Genomic DNA, 18703 nt, shown 5'->3' with positions numbered 1-18703 from the left:
TGACCAGTCCAGGCTGTACCCCGCCTCTCGCCCTGAGCTCCGATCGACTCCTCCGGCCACATGTGACCCTGAATTGCGGAAGAGAATGGATAGATGGATGAACAGTGGGAAACACACTGGACTTTGAGGATAAAACCAAAGTATCAGTCCAATTGTGTTAGTATCAATCTGATACTGACACCAGTATCAATACTATCGATCGATCTGCCCACCTGTAGCTAGCGTAGTTCCACTCGCATAAGGTTTGAGAGAAAATTAAGAAGGGGAAAAGGTTTCCCTTTTATTTATTTGTGATTTTAGCTGAAGGACTCAGAACAGCAGTAACAGAACAACGTCAGTGCTGAATGCCTGTGTGGAATTTTACATGTCCTCATTTATACAAACAAGTGGTACATACTAGGTGCTATAAAGAATCTATGGTAACCACTCTACAACCCAGCATGACAGCCCAGACTAACACCATCCGCCTTTCCTTCGTACAAAATGATTTCTTAAATTCAGAATTTCTAAATAAACGTGACCTTCAGATCTGAAAGTTAAAGATGAACTGTTTGGGTTAAAGCACCACCTAAAGGCTCTCGTCATGTGGTGAACGGTGTCAGTCACTCCGTCACGCGGGGTTAGACCCGGTACTGCCATGTTGCGGCAGCGCGGCGCAGCTGCGCGCCATCAGGTCGGGTGCAGCAGCCTTTGGCAGAAGGACTTCACCTCCTCCACTCTTCCCTGCTCGGCTGCGCTCAGGCAAAGGTGGCGTGGCTGAGGGCGGGGGAAAAAGAAAAGAAAAAAATAGGATGCCCATTTGTACTAAACATACCGAGAGCAGCTGCGCGACGGGGGTAAGTTTCTCCATGAGAAATTCTAAAGATTGGTGCAAAGAGCTATTGAAAAGTTGTGAGCAATACGCTGCTGTTAATTATTCTGTTAAGTGGGTCACAGAGGGACCGTGATTTCTTGTGTCCGGGCACCTGACCGGTTTGTTTTGGCGCCGCCGGGAAGTGATGGATCCGGACACTTGGTCACATTGTGCGTCGCGGCATCCCTGAAATTTTAGTTTTAGATTTTTAAAAAAAAATAATGTAATATTTGAGGTGGTCTGGTGGTCATCAGCGGTGAACGTGGTGCACTGGAGAGGAGATGGTTTGTACAGTAATGATGATGTTGATGTTCATGGGGATGACCATGATGGCATTTACCTGTTGCAGCCCACTCCTGACTGTGAAACGGTCCATCAGGGGAAGTGCAGGTTTGCATCACCTCGTGATATGATGTGCAGCAACACTCCCACCCAGCATGCCCCTTCATTCATTCAGAGTGCTTTCAAGCCAAGAATTTAATTCTGATTTCAACAAAAAGGAAAAGGAAAGCCCTGGATAAATGTATTTATTCATACATTTGTCTTGAAAACAGTCACAACAATATCATAACTTCATTTCTTAACACTGAGTGTTTCTGCTCTCATCCCCCATCCCCTCCTCGTGGGAGCAGGTGGTGGTATGAGGACATAGTCGCAAGCTCTCGCTACCTGAGAGTCAAAGAGAGGCTCCTCTTTTCCTGCAGGGTTTGGAGGCGCTTCTCAATGTGAAAGCTCATTTCCCATGCTTTTCATGCCTGGAGTTTAAACCCTTTGATGTTTTCTAATGCTGGAATCGCTCTCCAGTATGTCAATGTTCTCAGACTGACTTATGAATCTTTTAATTAACCCACTTGTATGCGCACAGCAGCATTGTCCTCTGTGAAATGCCATCGAGGGGGTGGGGAGCCATGACAGAATGGCATGCTGTCAGTGGGAATTTCAAAGTCAATGGCAATTTTAGCTGTAAATGATGGTTGGTTTGATAGTGCCTCCGACTTATTACCACCAGAAAAAAATACTCCTTTATACAGTACAGCAGTGAAGCTGGTGATTAAGACTTCAGCTACATGATGCAATATTAATGACTTTGGAAGATATCAAAGGATAACATCAGTGGCGCAATAGCCTGGAGTAAGCCTGCATTAATAATGTGCTTAATTCCATCAGCAATGTTTCTTCAGCGCCTTTATGTTGAGCCCTGTGCCAAAATGAAAGATCTTTAATTATTCCATACATTTTAATTTGACTCTAATGTGCATCTCCTATTCCTCGTTGAACTTCTCCTTCTATAGCTCCATCACATGGATCATGGATTTTTCAAATGTGACTTTTTCTTCATGGATGACACGAGTCATATCGTTACGCACCGTGTGCCTGAACTATATATGAATCTGAATACTTTAATGATCCCTAAGGAAATGATGTTAAAGCTGCATATAAAATGCGATTGGTCATGTGATTACCAGTAACAGTCAGCAGATGGCAAAATGCTCTCAGGGATAGGAGATGGCCTGTTAGGCTGCTGTGTGACATTCTGAAGTGTGACTTGCGCCACTCCACAGAATGCTGGCCGAGTGTCAGAGAAGTAGCTGCTGCTTCGCCTCGCTTCTCTTTCTTAGTTCAGTTGTAACTCTAAACTCAGGAGTCTTCAGTGAAAAGCATTCAGCCTCATTACATGAGAGGTTCTTGGTTAGTTCAGTAGTTAAACTCTGAAGAATTCAGAGGTTGCAAAATTTTGTTCTTAATAATTACAAGTAACGATACTTGTGTTAAGTAATACTCTGATAAAAATAAAACTACTGATTCGACTTTTTTATTCAAAGAAAAGGAAAAAAGTAAGAAATTACAAAGTCATTCTCTTTGCTATATTAATTTAACATACAAGTGGGACTTGGCAGGTAGGGGAACCCTGAAATTGGCTGTAGTAGCTCTGCGTGTGAAACATAATCACAGCTTGCAATAATTTCTATCCAGCGATCCAGCAGGTTTTCTTTGTGTACAGGCTTTGATCACCTGACCTGTGCTGCTGCTCTGAGGTTTACTGCTCCTCGTGGATTTAGACAATGACTTAAACCAGATGTAAACAGATGTTTCCCAGCTAAGCTATCTTGGCTGATATTACAATTACTATAACGGTTGAATCTAAGCTGCTTAAATTCAAATGAATCTGTTACACTCGATGCAACCAAACTGACCATGAACACCACAGCCACTGAGTACCAGTCCATCATAGACCTTTACTGTAAAGTCATCAAAGGAAGTCACGCTAACTTGTTCATCCTGCACTAAGCTTCCACGTCATGCAACATTTGAATAACAGAAACTTTGTGTACCTCATTTTTATGGGAAGTTTCATAAATGCAAAACATGCCTTCACATCATATACAAATCCAGTGTGTGATTGAAAAAATGAGGACATTAAATGAAGCTTTAAATATTCACATGGCAGTCCTATCTTTTTAAATATAACCGCTCTTCTTCTCTTCTTATCTTCAGTCTCTGAATGAAGTTATCTCACAATCTTTTCTTTTGCTGGAAAATATTCCAGCTGTGCCTTTAGCTGGCAGACACACTATTGTGACACACAACACTTAGTATGGAAGTCTAGGAGGCACAGTCTACATTTCATAAATGTATCACAGAAATGTAGCATTCCACTACTTAAAACTACTGAATAAAACCCAGCTTATCCCTGTCAGGGTCACCAGGGTAGGTGGGGGGGGGGGGGGGGGGGGGGGGGGGGGGGCTGGAGCCTATCCAAGCTGTCTTAGGGCAATAGGCAGGGTACACTCTGGACAGGTTGCCAGTCTGTCACAACCATGGCCACCTATGGCCAATTTAGTGTTACTAATTAACATATCCCCACCGCATGTCTTTGGACTGCGGGAGGAAGCCGGAGTACCTGGAAAAACCCCACAGAGACATGCGGAGAACATGAAAACTCCACACAGAAAGACCCCAGCCAGGTGGTGGAATTAAACTCAGGCCCATCTTGCTGTGAGGAAACAGCGCAAACCACCGTGTTGCCAGATCAGCATTTAAATGGTTTACTTTCACAAGTTCAGAGCTTCACACTTGACTTAAACAGAAAGGAAGCTGTAGACTTCAGGGTCTCCAAGGCCAAAACCAAAATTCCCCATCCTGGCTAAAAAATAAAAACAATTCTTATCTAAAAACACAAAAGTACAATGTCTAAACTCCCTGTCCAGCCACAAAACAGGAGAAAACTACTTTAAAGAAAATGGCAGAACTTTACTTTTAAAACAGAATATCCTAACAAAGTTCACCAAAACAGAAACATCTAAGTACAGAATTACTCAGACACCGAGTACACAGGATTAAGTTTCATATCTGCACCAAACATGCTGTTTTGGTTCCCTGCAGCCTCAGTACAGCTCTATAAATGTTGCATCAGTTTTTTTGATTTAGCCTCTTTCAGCTCTTTGTATGAGATAAGCTGTGAATGCCTTTACTTTGTTAAGGTTCCCTCTGTTTAGGCTCACATTGGTTTGGTGTTTAAAGGCAATGATGTCAAGTTAAAACTGAAATGTTATGGTGTACAAAAAATAAACTCCAAACACGCAACCATGACATGCGGTCATGGTATTTGTTTGCCTGTTGGTCATAATTTATTACAGTATAGAATTCCCTGTTATTCAACATTTACACAGTTTTTCCTACTAAATTTGCATTTGTGTGTTTTTTTTTAAAGAGACATTTGTAGAAATGTACTTGTTTCTATTGTCTGGGTTAAGATGGGCAGATGTGTTACGGCATGTTTACACTGAGGGACTCTGCTGGAGGTGAACCAGTTCAGTTTTTTCTGCTCTGATCCAGTACCAGTTTCTGCTGACACCTGATCAGTATCAGGTTTAAATAAGCTGTTATCCTTGCTGTGGGGCAGTGATTTGGAATCATTCTTTCACCTGTAAGACAACGTCAGGCTTGAAGTAAGCAGCTTTGCTAGCTTAGAAGAATATAATTTTACTCAGTTTATGTCAGGTCTGAGGTAATGAGAGGACCCAAACGCAGGACTTTACAGCGGCAAACAGTGAACAAGGATGTGCAAATCCCAGCACTCTGTGCCGTTTTCTGCCAGATCCCGCACAGGGCTCGTGTCCATGTCTATCCTCGGAAACTTAAAATGATTGGCTAGAATCTAAAGTGTGTGACATCTCAGGAAAAAAAAGCACCGAAATAAAGCCCCGAAATGTGCGCTGCTTTTCGGTGTGGTTACTACCGTTTATGTCAGAACCGATACCGGTACCCATCCCTACTCCCTGGCTGGCAACAAATGATATAGAAGCAGACTAGTCAGTCTTAAAGCTACAATAAGCTCAAAATCTATAGTGATCTAGTTTACATTAGCAAATGTTTTTAATGTGATTCAGAGTACAGATGAAAAGCAGACACAGGTAAAGGTAAAATGTGTTTTACCATGAAATTAACTCTTTATCTCCTTTTAACTGCAGTAACGCACAGTCGAACCGTTTTTCATTCTAACCTATACGGTCTTCAATAGACAATATAGGGAAATATTAACATTGCTGTAAAAGACAATGTCAGAAAATACCACTGAAACTGCTATTTTTATCTTAAGTGATTCTATGATGAAATTTAGAGGTCTAAGGCTCGACTTCACACAAAGACAGAAAGGCAAACAATCACAGAGAGAAGACTGACTTAGAAGGTGTGAGGAACACAGGGGAGCCATGATAACAGAAGCAAGAGATGAAATGTAAGGAAACTAAAATCTAGATAACAAAACTAAGAAGACTTGAGAAAAAAATATGACGCACAGAGAAAACCCCAAACCAACAAAGAATCCTAAAAGAAAGATATTTAAAAAATATATATCATAGATTCATTTCAATAAGAAGACTTGAGACTAACATGTTTTATTGAGATAGAGAAATGAACACATTAAACGTCAATAACCATGTTAGCAGAACAGAATCACAGCAGTGATAGGATTTAGGACAGGACCTCCTGGGGTCTTGATGGTGGTGGTGATGATGAGGCTTGGATGGAGCTCTAAGGGAAAGTCTGATGGGGAGAAAGACGAAACATTTGTAAACCAATCTGAGTGGACGCTGACTGGCTGAAATAAGGTGGGCAAGAAGGTGACTGGACTAGAGTAATGATGTCAGTATTGTGTTGGACATGGTGGGAAAGTGGTAATGGTGTAACGAACAGACGAGCAGCTGAGCACCCAAGAAAGCAGCAGTGATTACAGATTTTCCTTACTGAACTTGTCCATAAGCTACATTTACTGTATATACCGTACTTTCCACACTCTAAGGCACATTAAAATCCTTTAATTTTCTCAAAAATCAACAGCGCGCCTTATGTATGAATTCTGGTTGTGCTTACTGACCTCAAACCGATTTTATGTTCTACACGGCGCTCAAAAATCTGTCAAAAAATATTTTAGTGCGACTTTGGTAAGCTACGAAGCCGCACCACTTGATGGATTGTCGGAGCATTACAGCTACCGTAGTCAGGAGCCTCTCGGAGTAATCTGGGTCCAAAACTCCGTCAGCTTCAGGTCCCAAAGTCAAAAGAAACACTGTGGCATCACTGAGAATGAAAAACTGTCTAAATTCTTTCATCTTTAATAAAATGATCAGCGTTGCTGCTTTACCAGCATCAGTCCACGTAACTATTTAAGATGCATAATGTGCAGTATAGTAAGACTTAAGACTGGGCGACATATTGAGTTTTTAACCCTTTAAAACCGGTCAGAGCGGGCACGCTCCGTTTTGCGTAACTATTTTTAAATCTCTGTAGAACTGGAACCACGTAAGGTAGCGCATTAATTTTTTTGCATATGAAACCGGAGGAGTTGTACTTACATCTTATGCCATCAGCTTGTCCTAGGTCACGGTTTCCTTCCACATATAGCTTTGCAAAAATTGCATAAAAAGCACTTACAGCAACAAAAACACAATATTCCAGAAACACGCTTTTAACTAGGTTGGAATAGACGTCAGCGCGAACTATCGTATGTCCGCCATTACCGGGCCAAAACTGGAAGTGATGTCATTCTTGCGGAAAATGTAGTTTTTACCTTCAAGGCCTTATAAGCCTATACTGGTGTTTTTAAAAGTCATATTTGGCTTTATGCTTTTCTGAATAGTTTCTGGGATGCTTAGAACCCAAAAGGCACTGCTGGAAATAGTTTATTTTGAAGCACATGCTGTTTTTTTTTGCAAGTTTGCATTATGATATTTATTTTCGTTTTTCCTGCAGGATATAAAAATTGGTGTATCTCAAAAATAAAACTACGATGACACTCAAAATAAATTTCCTGCGGTTTAAAACTTTTTTGTGCAACTTTTTGCACGATTTACTATTTTTTTGTAGTTTAGTGCACTTTTGGATTTATGTTGTTCTTTGGACTTAATGCATACATAATATTAAAATTTGGGCTATAATGGTTGTATTGATGTATAGCAACCTGTAATGCTCCCAAAAATGGCACTACAGCATGTAAAAATATAATGTAAGCTCTGGCGGACTTGGTTCTATGGTAAGGCAAGGCAAGTTTATTTGTATAGCACAATTCAACAACAAGGTGATTCAAAGTGCTTTACAGAGACATTAGAAACAAGAACAAATAAAAAGCATGATTTAAAATTGATTAAAACAAGCAAATAAACTAACTAACTAATTAACAAACAAACAAACAACAGTATATAAAATCAAAACAGATAAAATCAGAACAGTAGATAAAATCAGTAGTTAAATGTAAGTTTTGAAATTTAAGCTTAAAGTGTGGATTTGGTGCTTTATTCAAATGCAGCTGAGAACAGGTGAGTCTGGTAGGTCTTAAAGGATTAAATATATCAATATATTTTTATATGAGATATAAGATCTGACAATATAGTTTATATCAATATAGTCTATGTTATGTTATAATAAATACTTGTGAAGCTGCAAGTTTGCCTCTCTTTCGTCCACTTTTGTCTCTACGCAGCGTTACTCTGCCTCTCCTTCACTGAACACAACTCCCCCATCGCTTCACCTGCAGGCAGCACAAAACGGACATGGCAGCTATCAAAGAGGAGCTGCTCGGTAAAAAGAAAACATTTGGAGATTATTATTTTAGTGCTATCAGCGTTAATCTTGTTAAAATGACGCATAACTGCATTAACACAGCAAATCTCCCTTAACAAGTTACCACGGATCGCCCCATGCGGGCTGCACGGCATCAACGCGTTAACGAGCTGACCGCACTCACTGCGCTAACCCGTTGACGGCCTAAAATCCTTTCATTTTCTCAAAAATCAACACCTTATGTATGAATTCTGGTCGTGTTTACTGACCGCGAACCGATTTTATGTGGCAATCTGTCAAAAAATATTTTAGTACGACTTTGGTAAACTATGAAGCCGCACCGCTTGATAATGCTCCTTGATTGGAGCATTACGGCTACCTAGGGCTGCTCGATTATGGCAAAAATGATAATCACGATTATTTTCACTGAAATTGAGATCACGATTATTTGACGATATTTATTTAACCCTTTAAGACCTACTATAGAACCAAGTCCACCAGAGCTTATATTATTTTTTTACATGCTGTAGTGCCATTTGTGGGAGCATTTCAAGTTGCTATACATCAATACAACTGTTATAGCCCATATTTTAATAATATGTATGCATTAAGTCCATAGTAATTACATAAATTGCAAAAAAGTGCAATAAACTACAAAAAAAATTGAAAATCGCTTTTGTTTTGTTTACATATATTTCTACTTGGAGAAATTTAAGAGGTTTATCCCTCAAAACTTTAAATATAATAAAGTTGCAAAAAATAGTTTACAACAACAGGAAATTTATTTTGAGTGTCTTCATAGTTTTATTTTGGAGATACAGCAATTTTTATATACTGCAGGAAAAACAAAAAACAATCCTATGATGCAAATTTGCAAAGAAAACAGCAGGTGCATCATTTCACTGTGGGAAGTGTTACGAACAGCTGATGGATCGGCAAAGCGTGTTTCTGAAATATTATGTTTTTGTTCCTGCAAGCGCTTTTTATGCAATTTTTGCAAAGCTATATGTGGAAGGAAACCGTGACCGAGGACAAGCTGATGGCATCAGATGTAAGTACAACTCCTCCGGTTTCATATGCAAAACAAATTATTGCGCTAGCTTACACGGTTCAGGTTCTACAGGGATTTAAAAATAGTTACGCAACACGGAGCGTGCTGCTCTGACCGGCTTTAAAGGGTTAACAATGACTTTAAAAAAATAATATAAAATAGTGTGCAACACCACTGAAGTTTTTTTTTTAAACTCTTTTCAACCAACGGCAGTCACTCTCCAAATAACTTCTGCTTAGCTTTCCGAGCTTCCCTCGGGTCCTCTTAATCAGCGGTCTCCAACCTTTTTTGCGCCACGGACGGTTTATGCCCGACAATATTTTCACGGACCGGCCTTTAAGGTGTCGCGGATAAATGAGGGAGGGGCTAATAATCGGCTCAGTCATTTTTAATGATCGTTGAAAGCCCAGATCGTAATCGTGATTAAAATTCGATTAATTGAGCAGCCCTACGGCTACCGTAGTCGGGAGCCTCGCGGAGTGATACGTACTGTGCTTCAACGTAATATTACCGTATTGTGTGTGTATAAGGGCCACAAATGGCACCTGTTCAGAGACATGGTTACAAGGAGGATTTCAAACTCCAGGCTGTCACGCAGTAGAAGTTGGGAACAGAGCAGCTGCTTGTTATTATGCTCAGCATCTGTTAGTTTACATTTTGACTGCACAATTGTGAGGTTTTTGTTATGCACAAAAACAACATTGTTTTATTTTATTTATGGAAATGTATCATTTAATGAATGCTGATAATTTATTTCTGAGTATTTTTTTCTTGTACATCTGCGCTGTATGTTAATAAAAGTGCCTGTGTGACATCTGGGACACAGCTTTGACTAAGAACTCTCTTTTTGTTCTTACCTTACGGCTTTAAAAAAAAAATATCGAGATATATATCGTATATCGCCATCCAGCTAAAGAATCCTAGTCCTAGTAAGACTGTTTCTATGCAAAATATTTACCTTTAACTGTAAAAATCATTAATAAAGATATCACAAATATCGCTCTCACTGTTAGGTTGTAAGTTATGACGTAATTAAACATGCATGGCAAGGGAAAGCAGTAATTACAAACCATGTAATGTAGAGAGTCGGGATGTGGATAGGTCAGAAAAAAAGTAGACAAGATTATATGGAAGCCTTTGATGCTGTGTCTGGCTATGGGAATCTTAGGGTGCCTTCCGGGAAAGAGCCTCTCACACAACATCAATAATGAATGAAAGATATCTTGTTCAGTGGAAGACTGAACTTAACTGGCATACTGATTTGCTACTATGAACCTTATGTAAAAATTGCATCAGTGTGTTTGTTATGCTTCATTAGCTAGATAAGGAGCTGTCACTGATGACTGTGAATGCAGATGGGATGTTGAAACAGGAATCAAGAAAAAAGACGACTTTCTGCATCATTCCATTGTTTTGACTGGTTTCTTAGCTGTTGAGGTGTTCACCTCATTTGTATAATACATAATAATGGTGGTGTCCATATGGGGAAGTGTACTATTGTACCAGCCATTTATACTATTCGACACGCCGCTGATCAGCTTATTAGTCTCAGTAATAATAATAATAATAATAATAATAATAATAATAATAATAATAATGATGCATTTTATTTATAGGCGCCTTTCAGACCCTCAAGGTCACCTTACAGTAACACGTAAACAATACCATAAAAAAACATAAGAAAAATGTATATATAGCAAACATGGTAGATAAAATTTAGACATAAACAGTCATAAAAGTATAAAAGCAAATATAAAAACTGAGCAAGGTAAAAATGGTCTAAGACAGATCAGGTGTATGCAATTCTAAACAGATGAGTTTTGAGTAGTGATTTAAAAGTGGTGAGACAGTGTGTGGTCTGTAGAGCAAGAGGAAGTGCATCCAAAGTCTCGGGGCAGAACAACTAAAGGCTCTGAGTCCCACTGTAGTCAGGCGAGCAGGTGCAGTAATGGTGTTTGTAGGTATCGTTCGTAGTGCTGCATTAACATCATCTAGCAGACCTTCTGAGGGTACTTCATGTAGTCTTGGTAATACTGTCATAATCTCTTCATTTCTATAATGGAATTGTGTCGTTTGATATCTATCTATCTATCTATATATATATGATTTCTCAGGCATTATAAATAATTCAGACATTATACCAAACTGTGAATAGGATGCTATGATATTTTACTTTTTTCTAAAATTTTTTATCTACATTCTAATAATTATTTGTAGAAATAAGAAGAAACTGGCACCCAGAAAATGTGGAATCACAGTGAAATTCAGCAACCCAAAGTTATCAGGTATAAAATTACACTACTCTCAAGTTTGAGGCTATGGGCCTTAGTTGATTGCATTGTATTGTCCATTTTGATTTTATTAATTGGTTTTATTTATTTCATTTTAATGTATTTAAATGTTGAGTATTGTGTTAAAATCTTCTGGATTTTTAGTGTAATATTACTTGTAACTATATAATTTTAATGTTCAGCACTTAGGTCAACCCTGTGCTATATAACTAAACTTTACATTGACTTCTCTGAGAAGTCAGAAATAATCAAGTATAATGTTTAACTACTAAAACTATTTTTTCTTTTCAGGAATGCAAGTAACAAACTGTAACTTGGTATCTTAATCAAAAATATTCATGTGGTTAATAATAATCATTTTGCATTAAAAATGTGATTTTGATTAAAGAGCTTATGCATGCTGGTGGATTAAAATGATTCTGATAACCATTACAATACATTACATTACATTCAGTGGTGGTTTAAAAAATTTGTGGCACACGACACAATTCCATTATAGCAATGAAGAGATTATGAGGTGGAGGAGTTTCTATGAGAAATGGAGGATCCAATGATAATTCAGTGTGGCGGTAAAGTTTAACATGGAAGTGCTAACTCTTCCTGCCTTATAACTTTTTTAACACTGAGGAGAGCTGGGACTTCTCTGCAGCAGGAGATATTTGAAGGGCATGTTGCTGTGCTTTAAATACTGTTCTAATTTGCAATGCTAATAACTTGATTCTTATTTGAATAATCCTCTTTGTTACCTAATGCTCTATCATGTGCGTTGTAGGCTTGCTGCTTTGATAATCCACCTGTATTCTTTGTCACTCCCTGCTACCTAAGCCAAAAGCTCTTAAATAATAACAGTGGTTGTTTGCTTTTAACCTCTGGATTAGTGGGGTTTCTCATTTTAGGGCATGTTTTTTTTGTGACTGAAGCCATACAGTCTATAATGTGCAGTATTTAGCCTAAACATTGTGAAGAATAGTGATTATTAGCTGGTAATCGAACTGCTCTTCCCTTTTCATGCATGATCTCTGGAAACTGGTGGGGGAATCAGGCTACGACATTGTCTGAAGTTGTTCTTTCTTACATGCAACACACAGCAGCAGACAGTGTGCTTTATATATATACTCACCAGGCACTTCATTTTGTAGACACATTCAAAGGATTTTTAATGCAAATATATAATTAATAAAGTCCAGTTAGCTAAGAACAGGAAACTAAAGCCACAGTTTGCAATGTTCAACAAAATTGGACAATAGACGACTGAAAACGTTGCCTGGTCTGATGAATCTTGATTTCTTCTGTGATATTTGGATGGTAGGATTAGAGTTTGGCATAAACAACCTGAATGAATGGATCCATCCTGCCTTGTGTCAAGTTTTCTGGCTGGTGGTGATGGTTTAATTGTGTGGGAGTTATTTTGCTGGCATACTATGGGTATCATGGTTTTGGGTCTTTTTTTAAATGGAACTTTTAAGAACATTTTATACAAAAGAGAAACAAACAAAAAACGCAATGAAACAAAAACAATGGGTGGAGAGATGTTATACAAAGTCACAGGATTACAAATATAGTGATAAGTGGACATCAAGCATACAGCAGCATGAAGCAATTCCAGAATTGGTCCAGGAAAGTCCAGGGATGGTTTCCAGATGGCCTGAAAACTGGTGAGAGACTTGCCTTTACAGCAATGAATCTGCTCAAGTCTAGTGAGAAGTAGTATTTCATTGAGCAACCTTTTGAAACAGGGAGGTGATGATAGGATTTCCATTCTAGTAAGATTATCTAGTAAGATTATTCTCTTTATCATGCCTTCCCTGAGGAGTTTCCTTTGGTGAGATGGAAGTGGCCAAGTCCTCTCAGAGCAGCAAGTGATGGCCAGGTTCCAGTCTAGTTGGATGTCCCTAACAAACTGTTTAGAAAACTTCAAAAATGGCCCTCCAGAAATTGTCTAGGACCACACCAAAACAGTTGTGAGAGTGACTCTTCTGTGACACCACATTTATCACATAAGAGGGAGACAGTACCAACAGTTTTGTCGAGTTTTGTCTTGGTGATTCTGACTGAAACAGCACAATCCCCCTCTTTTTCAATCGAGGAAGACTGTATTTATCAGCGCTGGCCGATGGCTGTTGGTCATAGAAGAGTAAAAAAGGGAAATGCAGATGGTTCCAAATCATCAGAGTTTCTAAGAATGAAGTTATCACCAAAGGCGGCATAGGAAGGCAGTTGTCCAAAAACAGCAGCGCTGGAGGGGAATAATCCATAACTAATGAGGATTCAGGCTTTAGCTTTGGAGATACGAGGTTTATTCCTCCACACAAAGGAAAGAATAAGAGAAGCACATTTTTTAAGAAAAGACACTGGTAGATAAATGGACACGTTCTCAGAGAGATCTAAAACATTTTTACACAACCATTTTTATAAGGTTGATATGGCCAATCATAGAAAGCAGGAGGAGAGACCACTTTTTACCACTTGGCTTTTAATTTATCTAACCAGTCTTCTCTTGTGCTTTTACTTTTCTTGTCTTGTTATCCCCGATTTGTTCCCACTATGTCTCCTAGCTGTTTTTTCTCCCCTCATTATCTGGTGAGTATTTATTGTCCGAGTTGTAGAGGATCAGAAGAGTCACACGTAGCAAATTTGTTTTGAAGTTTCTGTCCTGCATTTGGGTTCACATTGTGCCACACAGTGACATACGACAAATGAATGTAACTAGATTGGATCCAGCAAGCATGGATTTGGATGTGTGGCAGCAGTTGGCTCACTGTTTTAGAAAGGACTCTCAAATAAATGTCCTGGCTCACCCCAGGGTATGAACCGCACTACTGGGGAATGGAGATGCTGTTCATCTTCTTCATGAGAGGTGGAGCTCTGCTGCTTTACACTGGCGCAGTTGTTTGCCTAGTTTTCTTTCCTTCTTTTTTTTTTTTTTTGCCTGTCCTGTTTGGATCTTTAGCCATCAGAATTGTTGTCTGAATCATGGCCTTGCCATATTGGCCCATTTGATTGACCTTTCTTATAATTATGTATTTATTTGATTTGATTTTCGGTTGTTACAGACGGGACAGACATGACTGGCGGATAGGACAGGGAGAAAGAATAAAAGAAGGAGAGGGAGAGAAAGAAAAATAGAGGAGGAGAGAAGAGACGGTGAGAAAGGGGGGAAGAAAAAAAAAGAAAAACAAACAAAAACATCTTGATCACCTGTATGCAGATAAAAAAAACAGAAGAGAAAACAAACAAGAAAGAGCAAAATAATAAATACAACACCATCACAATAAACTAGCTAACAGTAGATAACAGTAGATACTAATTATTAAACGATATTGTGCAGCACGCAAGATCGACAGCGCACAATGTGCTTTGAGGTAACAGCCAAGAAAGGTGTAGTTTTAGTCTGTGAACACCCGTGTGTACACCTGTGTGCACACCTGTGTGGATCGGCACGCTTGTATTCCAAAGGTTTCTCCATGTAACGATCTGCTAGGGAGTGTGGGGAGCCATAGCTCTGTCCCCCAGGGCATGAAGCAGGTATGGAGGAGATCCAGGCCCCAGACATCCAGAATACGAAGACCCAAGGAGGACCACCAGGGGGGCAACCGTACCACCCTCCTGGGAAGAGCTGGAGAGCCCAAACAAGAGGTCACCCAGCACTCTGCTCCGTGGCTGAGGGCAGACGCCTGAGGGCACCTCAGCTCCCGGAAGGGGCTCAGCTGGGCCACAGGCACCAGGCCCCGCCAATCGGCCACCAGGAGTGAGCCGGTACATACATGAGCGCCCAGCCCCAGACACCAAGAACCACCAACACACCAACGTCTGAGGGCATCAGCCACCGGCAGGGAGTGTGGTGAGATGGGCCTCCATACCTCGGAGAGCCTGAGATGCACCCAGAGAGGTGGAGTCTAAGACCCAAGCTGACATATAGACACAGACGAACAGGTGCACGCAGACACAAACGTGCATTCCCACCCCCATATACTAGAGGTGGGAATCCCCATACATCCCACGATACGATATTATCACAATACTTAATGCACGATACGGCATTATTGCAAGTTTTTAAAAATATTTTGCGATATTCAGATTCTGTACATAAAGGTAAACTTTATCAATATTAATTTTATCTAATAACAAAGTCTCACACGAGTAATCTAAACTGTCCTTTAAAGAAAGTGCAGCCACCACCTCTTGGGCTTTGCAGGACAGTTTGCACTGCAACAAAAGAGGCCAAATATCAATAGGCCACTGCAATGCGCCAGCGATACGCTCAAATGCTGCAAAGTATGTATCAACCTCAATTTCTCTAATGGTGGGCACTAAAGAAATGCACTTGCTGATATCAAAAGTTGAAGCGGACGAGGAGGTGGAGCTGGAATTTTCAGCAGAGACAGATGAGGCTTGAGGCTCCAGCTCAAGCTTTCGCAGCCTAACGGCTTTGTCTGCCTCTATCTCCAGCCTTCTTATTTCAAGCTCTAGCTGAGCCCGCCTGTTCTGGGCCTTCTCCTCAGCCTCCAATTGGAGGCGTGCCAGCCGCACCTTCAGCCGAGCTCCTTCTCTGCCTTCTGAACTCCCAGAGGAGAGTGGATCATAGCGAGGAAGCGTGCGCGGCATTTTTCCCCGCTCATCCCCCTCGCCATCCCCACTAGAACCATTCTTATGGCCCTCCTCAACTACGGCAGCTTGGCTTGGCACACCAGAGACCACAGGCAAAACAGGCGCTTGAATCACACCAGCTCCCACCAACTTGTCCACCACTAAAGCTTTCAAATCACACTTACGGAGGGTTTTTGAGACTTGCAGCTGAAAGTGATCCACAATTTGCAGCAAATCATTTTATTGACAGCTATTTAAAAGCTCAATAGATGGGGCATCTATAAAGTGCTGTAAACAAAACGCAGCCGACATAGCACCTAAAGTGATAAGGCTACTCTAAAACAAATGCCCCCTTTTTTTCTTTTTTTCCCCCCCACTTATGTTACGACCCGGCTCTGCTAGGCGACAGGGGATGTAACATAAATGAGCCCAGAGACAGGAGGGTTAAATAAAAAGAAAAACATAAGGTTTATTAACACAACTGAAAACCGTTAGTGAAACAACTCACTACGCAATGGGGTGATTTAAACGAACATAACAAATAACTCATTCAAATAACACTAATAACACCAGTAGAACACTAATCATCTAAACATCTCTCAGGCAGTTACTCAACACAAAGGTTGCAAAGGGCAGCAATACAAAGGCAAAGGCAGTCTACACAGTCTGTTCGCATCAACAAGTCCCCCACAAATGAAGACTCCTCAGCCTTTTATACTCCCAGGTAAATGCAGGCAGCCGCGTCATTGGTCCGTCATATTCATGGCTCCTTCAGCAGCCAATGGTGTGAGTGGTCTGGCACACTCTGATCTGCATGAAGTTGGGCGGGCATAGGTCCCTGGCCAGCCAATCACCTGTGAGTCCTGGAACGCTTTGATTTCCATAGAGGAAGGCGGGGCCACCTGAGGCCAGGGGCCATAACAGTGACACACCTGCACCCCAAGCCCTGCGTGTGTGTGGATGTGGTGGAGCCGGAAGAGGGAGGCAGCTGAGGATGGGGAGGGAAGAAGGGGAGGGGCAAGCGGCCCCTCCCTGGGGCCAGCTCCCCCGCTGACCCAAGTAGGGACCCCCACACTCTGGAACCCACCAGGGCAAGGGGGCCCAGGCCCATCCGGACCGGGGCCCACAGCAGCAGCACTGCCCCACCCCACCGCAGAGAAAACTGCACCCACCCCATCATCCAATCATCTCCCAGACTACACAAGACAATAGACGCCCAGGTTGAGTTCATTCTCCACCTCTCCTATATCTCTCCCCCACCTGAAGAATGAGCTCCTGTAGAGAGGAGACCTCCTGCAAAGATGTAACAGCCTCCCCACCAGTTAGAGAGCCCTCCAGTTGGGCCGTTGCACCAGAGGTCCCCCGCACCGGGGCTGAGCCCCCATGCACCCACCCGCCCACAACACTGGCGACACAACAACCAGGACCCAAGCCCCGAAGGCCCAGCCAGAGCCCCAGCCCGAGGGCGGAGCACCCCCAGATCCCCAAGCATCCACGTCCATCCCGGACCCACCCAGGGGCAGCCAGGCTACCAGGCCAGTAACCAACGTCTGCCAGCACAGACCCTCCCCCATCTCCGCTGTACGCAGCCACAAGGAAAACACCATATACGAGCCACCAGAGCCCCTAACCAGGTCATGGCCACAACCCCTGGGTTAGGCCCTCCAGGGAAAACGTCCCTAGGGACTCTCCAGACGCCCTAAGGCCGTCCCTACCCCCATATCAACCACAATAGCGAAGGCAGGACCAAACCATGACCCCCCACCCCCACTAGGTGATGAAGCCGATCAAAGGAGCCCAGAGGGCTTGATCAAATGTGATGGCAGAGGCTGTATCGAGACTAATGTGATCCATTAGATGTTTTTATATTGGTTAGAATTAAGATTATTTTTATTTTTCCAGTTAATGAGGACCATTTTCGTGGCAATGCATAGGGCAGTGAAAACAACGTGGGCTGTGTTTATTTCTGCAGTGACCTCATCCAAGTTGCCCAGCAAGCATACTAAAGGGGAGGCTGGAATGTTACATTTCAGACACTTCGATAAGTCTTCACATATCTCACGCCAAAATTTCTGAACTGGTGGACAGAACCAAAGAGCGTGAATGTAATTGTCCGGTGTATTTGCTTGACAGTGTGAGCAGTTGTTGGAAGACATAAAGCCCATCTTGAACATCCTATGACCAGTATAGTGCACTCTATATAATATTTTGTATTGTATTAATTGCAAACTGGGATTTCTGATCCATTGAAAGGTTTTTAAGCATATCTGAGACCAAAGGATTGGGTCTATGTTGATTGATAAATCTGCTTCCCATTTTGCAATAGGAAGGGATATTGATTCATCTATTTTAGAAAGTGTTCTGTATATTTTAGATAATAATTTGGGGGGTTTTAGATTAAAAAAATGTACCACACTTGGTGGTGTTTGTAATTCAGCTTCACTGGGATTAAATTTCTTTTTTACTATGGATTTAATTTGTTGATATTCCAAAAATCTTGTTGATCCCATATTGTGTAACTAGTCTGTCAAACGAAATAAATTCTGTTCCTTCTAGTACATGTTCTAAGTATTTGATTCCTTTACCACTCCAATCTGAAAATTTTATCATATTATTGTTTTGTAATATGTCCGAATTGTTCCAGATAGGTGTACGTTTGCATGGGATTAATGAAGACTCTGTCATTTTTAGAAACTCCCACCATGCTGTCAGAGAAGAGCTGATGTTGATGCTTTTAAAGCATTCATGTCGTTGGATGTTTGAGCTGATAAATGGTAGGTCTGAAATTTCTAGACTATTACATAGTGCCCGTTCTACATCTATCCAGGGTTCATCTAAGAGGGTGTATTCTAGAAATGAATT

The 18703-nt window shown here is 41.2% G+C and overlaps 1 protein-coding gene across 1 annotated transcript in view; it reads left to right on the top strand.

Annotated features, from left to right (window-relative positions):
* Window positions 1–679: 679 nt before the first annotated feature.
* LOC101467506 (retinoic acid receptor beta) overlaps window positions 680–18703 on the top strand; it is a 278325-nt gene continuing 260301 nt past the window's right edge. The window contains exon 1 of the mRNA XM_012921767.2: window positions 680–836. The gene's annotated coding sequence lies outside the window, so the exon portion shown is untranslated. The remainder of the gene's footprint in view (window positions 837–18703) is intronic.

The sequence above is a fragment of the Maylandia zebra genome, linkage group LG22 (assembly GCF_041146795.1).
Source record: "Maylandia zebra isolate NMK-2024a linkage group LG22, Mzebra_GT3a, whole genome shotgun sequence".
Taxonomy (NCBI): Eukaryota; Metazoa; Chordata; class Actinopteri; order Cichliformes; family Cichlidae; genus Maylandia; species Maylandia zebra.
The sequence above is the reverse complement of the archived record's forward strand: the minus strand, read 5'-3'. Positions and strand labels throughout refer to the sequence as shown.